The sequence below is a fragment of the Periplaneta americana genome, chromosome 4, assembly GCF_040183065.1.
Source record: "Periplaneta americana isolate PAMFEO1 chromosome 4, P.americana_PAMFEO1_priV1, whole genome shotgun sequence".
NCBI classification, from domain to species: Eukaryota; Metazoa; Arthropoda; class Insecta; order Blattodea; family Blattidae; genus Periplaneta; species Periplaneta americana.
The window spans coordinates 197,474,606-197,493,659 of record NC_091120.1 but is presented as its reverse complement, the minus strand read 5'-3'; the positions used below and the strand labels follow the sequence as shown (position 1 = coordinate 197,493,659).

At 34.8% G+C, this 19,054-nt stretch overlaps 1 long non-coding RNA gene across 1 annotated transcript; it reads right to left on the bottom strand.

The window, feature by feature from the left end:
* Positions 1–229: 229 nt before the first annotated feature.
* On the bottom strand, positions 230–11,252 carry LOC138698558 (uncharacterized). The gene is made up of 2 exons (XR_011331896.1): positions 11,061–11,252; positions 230–439 (listed from the first exon to the last, which is right to left on the bottom strand). It is a non-coding gene; the product is annotated as an uncharacterized lncRNA (long non-coding RNA).
* Between the last annotated feature and the right edge of the window lie 7,802 nt (positions 11,253–19,054).

The following is a 19,054-nucleotide window of genomic DNA, read 5'->3' as shown; positions in this document are numbered from 1 at the left end:
TCACCGGCATTATCATCTTCATCTCATTCACATACTAAGTAACCTAAGCTGTTGATAAAGCGTCGTAAAATAACCAACTAAAATAAAAAATCTATAATGAAAAGCAATTTTGGTTCATCAAATCGTCATCTGTCCTATCAACTTCTCGTTTTTCTCACACGTCGATATGTCTTAGATGATCTAAATATATGAATACCAAAAAAATAAATAGTCTTAAATGCATTTCAACTGTTTCTAGGGTAATTTTATTAGCAATTTGCATGGAGCACATGGACTAAAATTCCCTGGGCACTTGTTTGTGGTCCACAATCTGAGCCCTGCTGTTATGTCTGATGTAGTCCACATCATCTCCAGCCCATTCATATAGCCAATCAGCTGCATAACGGAAGGAGACGTAGTATGCAAGATTACCCTCGCCGTTGTGGATCTGGATGCCCACCTGCAAACATATCGCCACTTGTATTACACTGGGTAACAAATTTTGAGCAACTTTTTGTTTTTTCTGGTTTTTTGGTTTCATATCGATAAATCACACACGCTAAGTTCAGAAATATCAGTATTTTCAATGTAGCATCAATAGTTCTTTGAGAAATTAACTGTATATGTTTAAGTAATATGCATATTTATTAGGCCTACCGGAAAGAATAATGACTATATAATATAATATTTACGATAGATAATACATATTTATACAATAACAGCCTTGAATTAAGTATATTAGAAATGCAGATGTGTTGCTGATTACTATCCCTGACCAAACCCCACACATAATCTCCAATCATGGCTGTATCCCGTAATATTGTGTGAAAGTTTGATGCCGCTTCCTATATTTTGTGATCCTGCTTCTGTCAAGCAAATTCCATACTTGTAGACCGGATGCTAGGAGCTCTGCTTTCGATTTTGATAATTCAAGATCATGTACAAGATCATCTAGTTCGTTCTGATTTCGAAAATAATGATTCTGGCTGGAACTGTCACTGTCACTAAAGTCTGAGTCACTTCCGGGGACGGGTATATGGCGATACAAATTCGTTTGAGTCAACGGTTGGTGGTTCAAAAACTGGTAAACCTTGACCATGCGGGATAAGAGCAATAGAAGATGAGATATCCGGATACTGCAATCTCCCTGGTTGTTTTAAATTTTTCAAAGATGACATATCGACATGCAAAAGTAGCAATTGTCATGGTGGTTGGTTGGTTTCCTCCAAACACTGGGAACAACGAAAGGCATACATTTCTGAGATCCTCGTAGCCATCCTTCCAAAGTTGTATTACAGGAACCACAGCACACATGTGGTGCCCATTAAATGTCTTGGTCTCGTATTGGTACTTCAAAGTAAGTGTTGTGAGCTGTATAATATTTGGTGCCAGGTCTTATGTTATGCCTCTTCTGCTTTGTACTGATGTAATATCCACAAACGTAACAGAAAGAGTCCGGCGAATTCCTGCAATCACTTCTAGAAGTCATGCTTCAACGTAGAACAAACATAATTAAGAATATCGTTATATTTCTAGAACCGTTATCATTTCAGAAAAAGTAATTACAGATTTAAAATCAGCGCAAAAAATTGAACCAGAAACAATTAAAATATCGAGAGAAACATTTTCGTTGTTACCCAGTGTTATCAATTGTTCTCATTGGGTCGTGAACGTAATCAGGTGTGCCTCTATTTATCTAGCAAGAAATCCAACAATGAATGTGAATATTTTTTAAGGCTCCCTTACTGCATATTCTGTATTACATCTGTTTATAGAGCAGCAATGCAACACCGATGGGCCAAGTATGTGAATCTCAGGGAGATTATGTTGAGGAATAAAGGCCCATTCACAATGAAAATTAAACATAACCGTAACATAAACACAGAAGTTTGCGCCCAGGCTACCAAATGGGATCATTCACAATGATTCATATAAGCATTGACATAAACATTACCGTAAAACGTTAACATGAAAGTTTGCAAACTCCAAACTTTCATGCTTATGCTTACGTGATTTGCAAACAGAACACAATCGTGGAGTGCTGAAGTATGCAATGCCCTAAAGGCAAGCTGCTGATCATTGCTAGACATCATCGTGTACGACATGCTTTGGCGACATCGTTAAAAACTTTAAATTGGGAGATTCATGATGAAGTACATTGTGTATCATCAGATGGTTCTTTTAGACGGGCAGACATTATTGCTATTAACGGACGCTTAAAACGGGATCTTGTTCTTGACACTACTATCCGTCTCGAAAGAAACCTAAATCAGGCCACTGAAGTTGATATTGAGAAGAAGTCCATATATGAACCTTGTCTGCCGTATCTTTCTCAAAAGTACAACGTCCCTCTTAAACAATGGTCTGTCATTGGTTTGCTGTTTGGCAGTAGAGGTTCTATTTCCAAATTCACATGGAATTATCTTAAGGAACTTCACATTCCTTTTGATTATGTAATGTCTGTCCTTATAAATATTATCAAGGATTCTCTTCATCATCTGTATTTCAATTAATCCACTTATATTTGCCTTAAACAATTAACTTTGTTTTTTCTCTAATGTATCACATCACATTATATTGTACATGTTTATTGTATTCAGGACCCTTGTGGTCACTCAAATTCTTTGAGCTGATGTCTATAATTTAGAATTTATATACAGAATAAGAGGAAATGACGTCGTTGTTAAGTTTCCATGGTTACCAAGTATGTTTGCTGTTATGTTTATGTTCCCATCGTGAATGATGATATGACTTTTTGATTTTACCGAAACGTTTATATTCTTAAGTTAACGCTTACGTTATGTTTAATTTTCATTGTGAATGAGCCATCATTTCATTTCTAAGTCGGGATATGAACTTTTCAAACATTCCTCGTATACTAGAATATTTTCATCCAATTCCTAATATTTCAAGTGATAGCCATTACAGGTACACCCTTTGACATGGAAGCTGGTTGCTGTTCAGAGAATAAGTTCCACCTTGTGTACGCTGTGTTTAAATGTGTGGATTTTACATCAGTGAATGCGAAGAAATGGTTAATTTCTAATTTAATAGATATATCTACAGAATGGCTGATTATAGTCATTGCATTCAATGAGGACGGCGAGATCTCATATATGAATATATATATATATACGAACAATATGCGTTTATTATTTATTATAAACTACTTTTTCTACGCCAACATTATCTTGTCTTTATCGCTCATTATTAAATGAATATTATCCTTGCACCAACAGTATTTTTATCACTAATTTAATTAATGTTGGCATTGGTATTTTCTTTATTTGTATGTTGAATTTCATAGCAATTTACCAACAGTTGCGCACCTGGATTCCATAGTCAAATGTCTAGGCCTCCTCTAACATCATGAGAGAAAAAACAATTGCAATCGCAGGCCATACTCTGCCATGCTGCATATTGCTACACGAGAGATATTTTTTAAATTATTTCGTAAAATGGAACTATAAGCAAATATTCCACTCACTGGTTGAAATTAGTATACTCAAGAATTGGGGGGGGGGGAAGTAGCAAAAACCGTCGAAATTCTCCAACACCGCTATTATGTTACTCTTCATGGCAAAGCTGATAAAATATAAAAGTCATAATTTCAAAGTTAATGTCGTTTTGAGCGTTTTTACTTAAGGTTAAGAGTGACCGCCAAGCAATAAAAGGTTTGATTTGCGTTTATTTGATTTTTTGTAATTTTATCCATTTTGTGACAATATGGGCCTCCGTATGCTTCTAAGACTGTGAATTTACCACAGTCTTAGTATATAGTCACGAAGCTCAATACGTAGTAAATTATGCATCTATAGATAGTTGCTAACCACTAGGATCGCTACTAACGCCTCATTACAGACAATGCGAAATAGTACCTGCACAGTCTGTTCCTAGTACCCTCATAAACTCTAGCTTAGTCACGAAGCTCAATACGTAGTAAATATGCATCCATCGATAGTTGCTAACCGCTAGGATCACTACTATCGCCTCAGTACAGACAATGCGAAATAATACCTGCACAGTCTATTGTTCCTAGTACCCTCATAAACTCAACATTCATGATTATATACTAGACTGTGAAGTTAGGTACTGTGACAGTTTTTTTCGTAATGTGTGATAGTGTTTGGGTTTCCCACTAGTTGACGTTCGTGTAGATCAGTGCTTCATATAGTGCATTAACAAGACAATACTAAGTGGGTGTTAGTATCTGTATATCTGATGGCGAAATAAATAAATAAATGTAAGTTACATATTTATTTACAAATTTTGTTTTTATTACGTAATATCTGACTGAAAGTGTGTTGAGGTAACTTAATGTTTTCTTGTATTGATAGAAACATAAAACGTAGCCTATTGATGTTTCTTCCCTTGTTTTTTTCTTGCGATGATACTAGTTATATCAGAGCAATAGTACGACTGACAGAAACCCTGAGAATATGGTTTAAATTAGCATCTGAAATACTCGACTGCAATTTTGTTTTTGTACACTTGAGGACAGAAAAAAATCGTTCACATTTACAAGTTGAATATAACTTAAAGTAAACAAAGTTAAGCTTCGTTCAGTGATCGATACCACACAATTATCTTTACATGTTTTGCAAATCTAAAATCTTGTTTATTTAATGTAGCGTAACCAAACAGGCCTAACAAACGCATTTTTTATTTGGCAGTTTCCTAGTACCCGGTACTCGTTATCTATAATAATGTGTTCTTAGGTTGGGTTAGGTTGTAGTTCATTTCCGACAAAATAAAATATTTTTATCGTTTTTCTTTTCAGAAAGGAACCCTGTGTAAACACAAAAACGACCTATGTAAAGAGTACCGGATGCTAGGAAATTACCTTTTATTTATATAAACAACACTATTCTGAAGGTTAGAACAAAAGAAGATCGTTCGCTAAACTACATAACCTTTCAACTCAGGCTCCGCCGTTAGTTCCGCCCCGTAGATTTACTGCAATAATCGCTGAAGATGTATTTGATATCTTACAGCACTACTCTTTACATCGTTGTACGGCTATTTACGCGCGTGCAATTTTGAGCATTTGTGAAGTCCTGGTGTGGATTGTAGATATGATCAAGCCACCGGCGTGGCTCAGTCGGTTAAGGCTTTTGCTTACCTGTCTGAAGTTGCGCTCGGGCGCGGGTTCGATCTCCGCTTGGGCTGATTACCTGGTTTGGTTTTTTCCGAGGTTTTCCCCAACCGTAAGGTGAATGTCAGGTAATCTATGGCGAATCCTCGGCCTCATCTCGCAAAATACGGTACCATCTCGCTATCACCAATCTCATCGACGCTAAATAACCTAGTAGTTGATACAACATCGTTAAATAACCAACTTAAAAAAAAAGATTTGATTATATTCCGCGAAGTTAAGTTACAGTCTAGTATATACAGTCACGAAGCTTGAGTTATGAGGGTACTAGGAACAATAGACTATGCCGGCAATATTTCGTATTGTCTATGATGAGGCGATAGTAGCGATCCTAGTGGTTAGCAACCAGGGGCGGCCTGTCCATAAGAGCTGTGGAGCTGCAGCACTCCCTCTTTGACAGGAAAATAAAAATAATATTTATTTTAATCTGTAGAATAATTGTTACAGCTTTTATTGGTAAATTGCTTTATATTTCATCTGGCCGGGAATATGTACTATTATCTTATGCATTATCTTTTTGCGCGTCGACTGTATTGGCAGTGACACTGCATTCAAAGTCGTCCTGGGATCTGCAGGGTGGGCAGCTCATAGAGAGTGTCTCTTGCTTGGTCAGGGGGTAGAGAGGTGAAGGGAAGCAGAGGGAAACTGCCGCTGTTTAAAACCCATATTTCGCTGCAGTGGCTTGCAGAGCCAGGCGACAAGGGAAGATCTTTCCTCTCCTCCCACACCGCTATTGTAATGCTACGTCGAATGGATTTTCTATTCCCTTGAAACTTAATGACAAAATTTTTATTTTCTCTTCACATACTTATTGTTGTAGAATCTTATCGAGTTAATATAACGAAATTAATATTCTCTTTTGCCTTATTATTACGTATATATCCAGCCTCCAGCAGAACCTAATATTTGCCTTAACTCAAAATGATTGCACGAGTAGAATCCTTTTGATATAGCACGTAAAATACGAAAGAGACTTCTTTTCCAGTTTTAGAAAATTGTTGACCATCAGTATATCTGAGTGTTACTTTGGTGTGACGTCTTAATACCGTAACTTAACCAGTGCAAATGTGCAAGCATGAGTGTGTATGAATTACAGAATATTAATTTTATTTTTCTCAACCTTCCCTTGCGGAGAAAATTGATGTAATGAAGTCAAATTAAAGGGTCGTTCGTTACCCGACTTATATCTTACTCGAGCTTCATCCAGCCGAAATAGTGCATATATGTAAGGAAGTATAACAATGAAATTTACGCTGAGCATTTGTGGTTGCCTCCTCTTCGGTGGTGATACTGCATAGACTAGAAGTGGTGTGACAGATTTAGGACATTTGCCCCTAAAAATTAAAAAGCACGAATCTTCGCAATCTCACCTGAAAAATGTTGTTTCATTGGCTATGTTAGGCAAAACTAATATTGCTGCGCAATTAAGTGAATCGAACAAAACAAACATTCTCAGACATAATGAAGAAGTGAGAAAAAATCGTGAAATTATTTTAAAAATATTGATTGTATCAAATTTTGTGGCCAATATGAACTTCCCCTTAGGGGACGCGATGAAAAAAACGATTCGAAGAACCCTGGTGTATTTCGTGGGTTGCTACAGTTCGTGAGTAATCTAAACGAGCCACTGTTTAAAGGTAATTCTAAGGGTACGTACACGTTGGAGCAACGATAAACGATAAAAGAAACGATGTAGCGACGCTTTCGCTTTGGTATTATCAAAGAATCAAGTGTTCATATCGGAGCAACGAGGACGCGGGAAGCGAACATTTTGATTTATCATTAGAAGATATTCTATGCATCTACTTAATGAAAGAAGATATATAGGAAATATCAGCTGCTAAGTTCAAGGTTAACATAACTTAAATACGTACAAAATTGAACCCGTTTCTCATCCCAAAGATAGTATAAATTCGTTGTGTTGTGATTGGTTCTTGTGATCACATAACATAGGACGAATAAATACACAACTGATCAATTTGTCAATATCTACAATAATTAATTTAATATGCCGAAATAATAATAAATCGATTAAAATTCGGATACATTGATAACCACCGGTAATTATACAGATTAATATTTTCTTAATCAGCGATTATATGAACGACAAGAGCGAAGAAAATGAAACTTTTCTTTTTTGTCGCTTTTATCGTGTATCTTCGCTTTTATCGTTACTCCAATATGCACACCTCAATAACAATGCATGCTTCAATTCTCTCTGATATAGCATCGCTGCTTCTTTTATCGTTTATCGTCGCTCCAACGTGTACGTACCCTAAGACAATTCAGAATGAACTGGTAGATTGCATGTTGAGTGTCTGCCGATCAGAAATTCAGACTGAAATCGATGGTATTAGTTTTATTTTTTTAGCGATTAGCAAATGATGCCACAGACATCTCCCAACTAAGTCAGAAAGTTTTGGTTTTTCGATATGTAGCGCATTTATTTTTGTCCTATACTTATTAGTAATGGTAATCAAGAAGTGAAATTTGTGTGTACCAAAATCTACTGCAGCTCTCCCATTCACAACTTCACGAGCCGCCACTGTTAGCAACTATGTATGGATGCATGTTCTCTTCGTATGATATGACTTAACCACAGTCTAGTATATAGTCACGAAGCTCGACTGTGGTTAAGTCATATCATTTGAGTGTTTTGGTTAAGGATCATGAAGGAGGCAGGACTGAAGTGGGTGGTTTGTGCGATGGTTGTCAGTGGACTGTTTTAGGATTATCAAAACGGCCATTGTTGAATATTGAAATTGTGGAACTAAGCGTATTTTCGTAAGGTCAAGGATCAGTGACAGGTTTTGTTTGTTCAGACTTTTGATATGCCTCGCATATATGCTTTTTTGATGGATAGGTACACAAATAACAGTACAATTACACTACATTTGTGGAAAATGAGCTATTTGTTTTCTTTCATAGAAACATCCATTTTTTAAAATAAAAATGGTGGTAGTTCACTGTGCAGTGATGAAGCGTTTCTCTCATAACTCAAAAACTATCAAACATTCTTTGATGAAATTTTTTGTGTGTATTTATGCATATCATATCTACAATATGATGCAAAATCACCTCCATACCTTTAATACATTGTCTGATAAAAAATAAATTAATTTAAAAATGATCAAATATCAGTATTTTCTTCTGACACAAAATTAAAAAATATATATATTATTTATTAAGGAATGTAACTTTTTTGAAATGATATTGTAAACATGAGTTTCAGCAATAAAATAAAAGAGAGAGAATATGAAAAAATTAACAAGTTTATGAGTTATGAGGGAAGCGCTTCATCACTGCACAGTGAACTGCCATCATTTTGAATTTTAAAAAATTTTTAACCGTAAAAGTATTTTTTTCATATAGCAGAAGGACAGTGTTTTACACAAACAATTTTCATTATTGTACAAAATATAGTAATGGAAGAAAAAATGTTGAATATTTCCAAAAAATTTACTGCTGTAAGCTGTACCTAACCCCTTAAAGTAATTTGAGGAAAAGGGCGACCTCACCATCAAAAAAATTGATAATTGTCTAGACAGACCATAAGTCACTCTAGAGACAACAACATGTTCATTCATTATTTCATTCATTCATAGTGTTCTGTCCAAGGGCAGGTCTTCCACTACAAACCCAGCTTTCTCTAATCTTTTCTATTTTCTGCCTTCCACTTTGTCTCCGCATATGATCCATTCAGGGGCGTATATTGCGGATGTCCTAGGTGTGCGCTGGACACCCTGTAAATTCGGTAATCTCATTTTTTATTTTAAGTTGTTTTATATAATGCAACAATAATTTTAATTTATCACAATTTAAATGCGTGGTAATCTCATTGGAAGTTGACGTATATAGTTCAAGACTAATTTTAATTTATTACCATTTAAATATTTTAAATGCCTGCTGGTTGAATGTGCACACCATCCCCAGAACGGCTTTCGTTTTATAACGTACGCTCTGCCTGACGAAGTGGGATGAGGTCTGGTCTGGTTGTCCTGTCCGTGCAAAAGAACATCCCCTGCTGATAGTTACGGCTATAATTCTCTGCGCGCGCAAGGTGGCATGGTGGGGATACTCGCTTCTCTCAAGCTCGCAGGTCGTCCTGTATACAGGCAGCTCAACTGTTACAAAATATTGTGTTTGACGTGTGTGTTTACTGTTTGTGTGAGTGAATTTACTGTGTTTAGGTTTTACTAGGGTTCATAGTTGTGTGCCAGCGCAGGTGAACAATTTAAATTACTTATTTAATGGTAATAGCACTTGCAAATGTACACTGTAAAAGATCTTTTGTGCGAGATCGTGCGTATTTGCTTGTTTTCTGCACAGAACCAATACGCGGTAAGTGTGAAATACCACATTCAGTATTCCCAACGTAACACACATAACAATTTCCCTCTTCTTACCGCTTAAGCGCGACATTCATTTTACTGCTTTAGGCTTTTAACATATTATTTTTAGAGACGTTTAACATAGTAATAATTATAAATTGGAAACTTACCACTGCAATTTCACCTAAATTGCAATGTTAATTATTGTTTTTAAATATTTGCAAAAATTAAGTAAAGTCTACTACTCCACGAAACTTATTGCATTCCTGATACAAGTAACATTAAGGAAGCAGTGAAAAAATCAACGAGATTCCAGATGCCGATGTTATTACTGCAATATGTTATATAAATAATATTGTTAAAATATTAAAATGAAAAATAAATCATTACATAACCGTACCGTTTGTTTTAAGTTCGCATTTATAGACTGGGGGGAAAAAAAAGACAGACGTATATCACGGCCTGCTGGAGTATAGTAAACACAGAAAACATTTTAGAGCAACAATGTGGAAGAAAGATATTTTGGTGTTCCGAAGTTGGCGTCATTAAACAGAAACCAACATGGAGATTTCATTGCAACTAATTAGAAATTCGTATTTCAGGTATGTAATAAACGATCTTCGCACAAAATAATGTACGATACACGAGCGGTATGTTTGTTTTCATGTTCTTGGAAATTAAAAAAGCTCAACTACGTTTCGCTTTTTCAATCTTTTCCTCGAACATGAAAACGTCAACATACCGCTCTTGTAACGTATATTACTATTGCAAGAGCCATTCTCTTCTCGCCCACTAGGAGAGAAATTACATATAGTGAATAAGGGTAGACCTACCCCTCCACTTCCGAATTTAGTGCAACAATATAAAAGAAAAAGCGAACAATATACTAGACATTTTTCTATTTCACAATATGAAATTGTAGAATAGTTAACGGGTTGTGGAACTTCAAACAGATTATTTTGCTGGCCATGGTTAATGCAATTTTGAATAACGTTATTTGTAGTTGCCTCCTTTCTCCGGCATTTGCAGGGCAGTCATTGAAACGAGGTGATTAATTTTTAAGAAGTTGTGGTGCGAGTACTTTGAATAATATTTAAATGTCATTTTCTTTTAATTTTATGTAATTTTTCCTTTAGTTTAAGGGCATTTTAATGATAATTTTAAGTAGATTTTTAGGTCATCAACATCCGCCCCATAGTTATTATTTATAAATGATACTAAATTCTATATTAAAAATGGCAGTTAATGTTGACCCGATATTTCACTTAGGCCTACAATAATTGTGCGAGATAGACCAACTATATATTTTTAATAGAACACCCAAAATCCAGGTTCAGCATACGCCACTGGATCCATTTATCTTAATGTCGTCCATCATCTGATATCTTCTTCTGCCCCAAACTCTTCTCCCTTTCACCATTCCTTCCAGTGCATCCTTCAGTTGGTAGTTTCTTCTCAGTCAGTGACCCAACCAATTCCTTTTCCTCGTCTTGATCAGTTTCAGCATCATATTTTCTTCATCCACTCTTCCCAAAACAGCTTAATTTCTTATTGTATTGTATTGCATTGTATTTGGAGGAAATTCGTTTGCTTACCTGTCGTTTCTTATAAACCAGGATTCCTCCTCTGTATAATGTTTCTTGGTATGGGAGTGAACACAAGATTGAGAGATTCCAGGGCTTGTACGTGGAGTTTTCGACAGTTTCCTCGGAGCAGTGGGTAACCTCCACATTGTGTGTGATTATTATGTGACCTGGTCTGTTCTGCCAAAGAAGTCTATCTCGTTCATATACCTGGAAATGAATTCAGAACATATTCTACTAAACTACTGGACGGATTTTGTTCATATTCAGTATCTACGAGTCAATTTATCAGGGAATGATGTACATGAAATATAATAATTTTAGTACTAGTCTGTCTGTGTACAGCGATTTCTACTAAACTATTGGACGGATTTCGTTCATATTCAGTACCTACGAGTTGATTTATCAGGGAATGATGTACATTAAATATAATAATTTTAGTACTAGTCTGTCTGTGTACAGCGATTTCTACTAAACTATTGGACGGATTTCGTTCATATTCAGTACCTACGAGTTGATTTATCAGGGAATGATGTACATGAAATATAATAATTTTAGTACTAGCCTGTCTGTGTACAGCGATTTCTACTAAACTATTGGACGGATTTCGTTCATATTCAGTACCTACGAGTTGATTTATCAGGGAATGATGTACATGAAATATAATAATTTTAGTACTAGTCTGTCTGTGTACAGCGATTTCTACTAAACTATTGGACGGATTTCGTTCATATTCAGTACCTACGAGTTGATTTATCAGGGAATTATGTACATGAAATATAATAATTTTAGTACTAGTCTGTCTGTGTACAGCGATTTCTACTAAACTATTGAACGGATTTTGTTCATATTCAGTATCTACAAGTCAATTTATCAGGGAATGATGTACATGAAATATAATAATTTTAGTACTAGTCTGTCTGTGTACAGCGATTTCTACTAACGGATTTTGTTCATATTCAGTATCTACGAGTCAATTTATCAGGGAATGATGTACATGAAATATAATAATTTTAGTACTAGTCTGTCTGTGTACAGCGATTTCTACTGAAGTATGGGACGGATTTTGTTCATATTCAGTATCTACGAGTCAATTTATCAGGGAATGATGTACATGAAAGATAATAATTTTAGTACTAGTCTGTCTGTGTACAGCGATTTCTACTGAACTATTGGATGGATTTTGTTCATATTCAGTATCTACGAGTCAATTTATCAGGGAATGATGTACCTGAAATATAATAATTTTAGTACTAGTCTATGTACAGCGATTTCTACTAAACTACTGGACGGATTTTGTTCATATTCAGTATCTACGAGTCAATTTATCAGGGAATGATGTACATGAAATATAATCATTTTAGTACTGGTCTGTCTGTCGAAAACCCTGATAGAACTGATATTTAACCCTTGCGGTGAATTTCGGTGAAGTCCGGAGGGCCTAATTAGTCAAATCCACTATCCTCACTTCCACGCTTGGGCCATCTGGGTGAAAACTACCCCAATGTTGGCAAAAAGTCACAGATTCATTTATTTATTTGTTTTCTGCCCAAAGATGGACTTTTACTGCAAATCCAGCATTCTGCAATCTTCCTTCTTTTGTGCCTTCCTTTTTGTCTCCGCATATGATCCATATATCTTAATGTCGTCTATCATCTGATATCTTCTTCTGCCCCTAACTTTTGTCCCGTTCACCATTCCTTCCAGTACATCCTTCAGTAGTCAGTTTCTTCTCAGCCAGTGACGCAACCAATTCCTTTTTTCTTCCTGATCAGTTTCAGCACCAAGTCATAGATAATGTAGGAATGTGTATTAGTGATTAATTTCTGTTTTCTATTCATGTCAAACAAAAACTTTTGTCACAGCGAAAAAGAAAAAGAAACTTTTGCATCAAACCAATATAAGCTAATAGGCCTACTTCCTGAGAAAAGGGTATTTAAAAATGAGTAATTAAATGCTTGTAATATAAGGATACAGTACTTCAGTTATTCATAGAATTAAAAAAGACATGACTCGGTTAAGAGAGATCAGTTTTATAATATACTCTTATTAAATTTGGTATTCCCAAGAAACTAGTTCGATTAATTAAAATGTGTCTCAGTGAAACATACATCAGAGTCCGTATAGGCCAGTTTCTGCCGTATGTTTTTCCAATTCACTGCGGGCTAAAGCAAGGAGATGCGCTATAACCTTTACTTTTTAACTTTGCTCTAGTCTAGAATATCCATTAGGAAGATTCAGGATAACAGAAATGCAATTTACTTTAAGCAAGTAAAGACATAAGTTTGGAAGTCGAAGTATATGATTATGTCTCGTGATCAGAACATAGTACGAAATGGAAATATAAAAACTGGAAATTTATTCATTGAAGAGATGAAAAAATTCAAGGACTTTGGAGCAACAGTAACAAATATAAATGACACTCGGGAGGAAATTAAACACAGAATAAATATTGGAAATGCCTGTTATTATTCGGTTGAGAAGCTTTTGTCATCCAGTCTGCTTTAAAAAGAACTGAAAGTTAGAATTTATAAAACAGTTATATTACCGGTTGTTCTGTGTAGTTGTTAAACTTCGACTCTCACTTTGAGAGTGGAAAAGAGGTTAAGAGTGTTTGAGAATAATGTGTTTAGGAGATTATTTGGGGCTAAGAGGGATGAAGTTACAGGAGAATGGAGAAAGTTACAGAACATAGAACTGCACGCATTGTATCCTTCACCTGACATAATTAGGAACATTAAATCCAGACCTTTAAAATGGGCAGGGCATGTAGCACGTATGGGTGAATCCAGAAATGCATATTTATTTATTTCTTTAATTATTATTTTGCTAATAATTGTAACATAAAATATAATATATACAGAAAAACTTTAGCTCGCCCCTGAAAGAGTAGAACTCGTGCTCAGGGGCGGATTCCTGAATTGAAATTAATAATTATACAATACAATTTGTCTTATGTCTACTGTGCAATTATAGTGTATATATTTAAATTTACAATTTTTCAATTTTTATAAAATCCATACATAACTTTTTAAATTTAATACTAGAACTATTAGAATTGACAAGATTAGGATATTTAAATATAAATTTGTTATATATTCTTGGGCCTAAATTACTACTATGATTAAATACTGTAACAGTGTTGCATTTTGGTTCAAGCAATCTTAAATAATTCATACCTTTTGTTTCATAACTAAGAGAATACAATTCAAAATTATTTCAATTTTTGTGTATGAATTTTATTAATACAATATAATAAATTTATCTTACGTTAAGTACATTAAAGTCCAAAAAAAAAAAAAATTTTGAGATGGAAAATCAATAGGTTTATGAAGACATATTTTAATTATTTTCTTCTGTAATAAATAAAGTGGATTAAAATTGGATTTAAATTAGCTACCCCATCCTATAATTCCATACACAATTACCGATTGAAATAAAGTTAAATATATTGTGCGTAATAAACTTATTGACAAGTAATTCCTCAATAAAACAAAATAATATACTATTTTACGTAATTTATTACAAAGGTAATTAATGTGTTGGTTCCATTTTAAATGATTATCGAAAATTATGCCTAAATACTTAACTTCAGAGGACTCTTTAATAATCGGACATTTGAGACCGGAGGGGAAAAAGAGGTGGAGACGTAGATGGGAGGATAATATTAAAATGGATTTGATGGAGGTGGGATATGATGGTTGGGACTGGATTAATCTTGCTCAGGATAGGGACCGATGGTGGGCTTATGTGAGGGCGGCAATGAACCTCCGGGTTCTCTTAAAGCTATAAGTAAGTAAATAAGTAATCTAGGGTCTATGATCTTAACGTAATGCAATAAAGTTTGTAAATAAAATTCGACTCTAATCCTTACCTGTACTGAGTATTCTTCCCTTACGGACACATGATAGCTTTTGGCTGCGTCCCTATTTATAAGATGCAGATAGGTTGAATTATTATATTGAATTAGTTACCGTGCAGTCTTCGTACAGTTCCGGGAACCACATGTTAGCCAAGGCTATTGGCTGAACCCAGAAGTTGAACAGAATCGCCTCTTTCGTTTTAACCAAAGCTACGGCGTGGGCAATGGGATGTGATCCTGGCATCTCATAGTACCTGGAGATGTTGTACACCACCCGATCCCAGAAGTCGTACTGCACGTAGAGTTTCAAGCCTGTGAGGTTACTTTTTGACAGCAAGGTGTTCTTGGGAGCATCGAATTCATCCTCGTATTCTACTCTGTGACAACATTTGTCAGTAACGGCGAATCTCGGACTTATGATGGAAGCTGTCTTCATGGACAGTTCGGTTATGTAGGTTTCTCGGTCTTCCATATAGACAATGACTGCACAAAAGTTACAGTCTTCTTCACCCACTGTTAAAGTTAATATTAAAAGAAACCACAGTTCCCTCATGGTTCTTCATCTCCTCCGTTGAAAGAAGTAAATCCATAGAAATTAAACAATTGGTTTTGTTATTTTACGTATCCTAGGAAACAAAAATTGAGGTAGACTGTGCCGCGAATAGGGATTATAAAGATTGGACACTGAGCGAATTTTCCTGTGTTTTGTTTCTTTTTCTTTTCTTTTTTTTTTTTTTTTTTCAGAAATGTATATTTATTTAAGTACCAGGTCGCAAAATGGACACATGCCTTTTACAATATGTATGTAACATAGTACATGATTCAGTATAAAAATACAACTTACATTCAAATACTTTCACCAAGAGTGAAGTGTTTTACAAGAAATCATTCATTCATTAACCACGAGAAATTACTAAACTATTGAGCAATGGATTTGGATATGTTCTTACAGAGTTTAAAAATTTGGTTGTGGCATTTTGAATATAATCACTAAATAACATTATATTTAGTGACTCATATAGTTGAGAGTTACTGATATAATCTGCTCCCGTGATTGTCCTACATACTGATCTTTGTATTCCATCCAGTCTTTTAACATGGCGTATATGAGTATTTGACCAAATTTCACAAGCATAGGCCTATAACATAATACAGACGTGGACAAATTATTAACAAAATTGACGATTTTTATGATAATTCTGTTTACAAAATTTGACTTTTCAATTTAAACTACAGTTGACAATTTTTCATATTTCCATCACTACAGTAGACAGAAATATGCAAAAATGTCAACTGTAGTTTAAATTGAAGAGTCAAGTTTTGTAAAAATATATAATAAAAATCTTCAATTTAGCTAATAATTTATAAATTAGCAAAAATTTCAACTGCATTGAAGAGCCAAATTTTGTAAAAATATAAAACAAAAATCTTCAGTTTTGCTAATGATTTGGAAATATCCAAAATGTCAACTGCAGTCCAAATTGAAAAATCGAATTTTGTAAAAATATACAATAAAAACCTTCAGTTTTGCTAATAATTTGCAAATATGCAAAAATATCAAATGTAGTCCAAATTGAAGAGTTAAATTTTGAAAAATATACAATACAAATCTTCAACTTGGCTAATTATTTGGAAATACACAAAAATGTCAACTGTAGTCTAAATTGAAGAATCATATTTTGTAAAAATATATAATAAAAATCTTCAATTTTGCTAATAATTTGTCCACGTCTGTATATGAACGGATCAGACAAGTGTATAATAAAACTTTGACTTTAAGAGAGATGCGACTTTCGAAAAGAGGATACAGCAGCTTGAAACGTTGAAACGCTCTGTCTCTGATTAAATTTATATGTTGTCTGTAAGTCAGTCTTCTATCAAGATAAACGCCGAGATATTTACAGCCGAATTAAAAGGCATGTTTTGTTGTTGAACTGTGAGTTCTTCTGGTAAGTGTGGGAATCTTTTGGTGAAAACCACTGCTTGTGACTTAGTTCCATTAATCTTTATTCGCCATCTTGTAAACCAAGTAAATCAAGAGCTGCTTGCATTTGTTGACAGACGAAAATAATATTATAATGTCTTCTCTGTGCGCTAGCGTTTAGTTCCACTTTCAAGCGCTAGAGGTTAGTGTAATCGAGCATACGCTAAAATAATAATAATTGAGTATAGAGTTGAGACATACGATCCAAACATCGCCTACCTTATTGCATAATCCAGTAACGCTTTACTTCAAATAAATTCAAGTTAATAGCTTTTCCTTATTTCTCAGTGACAAACCAGTTGTAATAATAATATTTTATATTTCAGATATCATAAATTATATTATAAAATAATATAATACATTATAAAATTAAGTATCGAATTCGTTTAATATTTGTATATAATATAATATAGGTATATGGTTTTACTTCTCGTAAGAGTTTTGTTTTTTCCATTTTCAGCGCTATCAAATCATTACATATTTTAATTGTTGTTGGGGTCAACGTCTCAACTCTCATTATAAAGGAGCTCTAGAGTCTAGACATTACAGTTAATGACGGATTTATTATTTTATGGATCCAATTTATTTTATTTGAGTACATAATGTACCTGGATCTATTAATTATATGTGTTATATTTCCGCTGTGTAGACTGCTAGCTGGTGTGATGTCAGCGCCAACTCTAGGGAGAAAGCAGAATCTCACGCTCTAGCTGGCTTGAAGGTCATTGAAATCAGTCCGACTACATCAAAGGTACCGACGCGAAGTGTCCATTCTTTATAATCCCTATTCGCTGGGTAGGCTTTGTGTACTTGGATCCGTGTTGGACAGTATGGGCAAATACTTTACTATAATAATACCGGACAGCTGTAAGAATAATCCTAATGTAAAAAATAGCACGTGACTGAATTGAGGTTTCATTGGCCGCTGTTTGGCGCCATAGATTCTCAGTACATGTTCCCGCCCACTGTTGTATATTCTGTTTCATGTTAAACATTTCCCGTTACTCGTCAAGTAGGCCTAACCTCACTACTATGCATTCGTTTGCTTAGGAAACATTTATTTTAAAATTACTGTAATTAAATTATTTTTAAGTCTTATATCTTCACAATGGACGGTTGAGGATGCAGAAGCCATACTTCAGTACCACGTGCTTACGTGGACAACTACGAGCTCAAGCGACGCCAGCTTGTTACAAGAACAGACTACCTCGGCAATACTGTTGATATTCATCCGCGTTCATAGTACATAACAAAATATAAAAGTAGCTTTTCTTTTACATAGCGTTTTACATAAGAGTAAAGTTAAATATTTCATCGTATTTAACAACTACAATTCAATGTTTTATTTTCAAATAATACTAGATTATGGTTTCCAAATACGAGCTATATTTTCCTGCGCCATGTGAGTGTTTCGACTGGGAGCCAATCACGGGTATGACAGCAACGTGCTTATGTTTATATTAGGATTTTTGCTTGCGAACGACGCTGGTGCTGCTACCTACCTGCCGGTGTGGACATACTCGTGAAATAAGCTGTAATCAACTGCAATGTATATTGTTGCTGGGCTAGTTAATAGTTTTATTAATTAGTGCTGTGTTAAAATGTCAGGGTGTATATGTGCTGGATACGGAACAACAAGTTTTGATGGAGAAATTATTGCAATAAGTGAAAGTCTCAGGAATCTACTATGCCACATCCATAAATTTAAGAATGCAGTTATATTGTCAGACTCCAAAGCAGCTATTCTATCAATAGTCTCTAAACACACACCTTCATCTCAAACAGCAGAAATAACTAAAATGCTCTCTCAATTAATATCACTCAATAAAAGAATTGTATTCCAATGGATACCATCCCATTGTGGAATCCTGGGAAACGAGAATGCGGATGCTTTAACAAAGAAGGGCAGCACTGCTACTTACAGACCTGTTACTAAATCTACGTATTACTCTGTGAAAAGATTTATTAAATCTACATACTTAGACTTCAACAAACAAAATTTGATAACACAATCCCAAGAGAAAAAATGGAACTCTCTGCATCATAATCCACAGTTAATTCCCGATTTACCACGAAAATCGTCTGTAGCTGCATTTAGATTGGCAACAGGCCATGATTGTTTGGCCAAACACCTGCATAGAATTGGAATATATCAGTCCC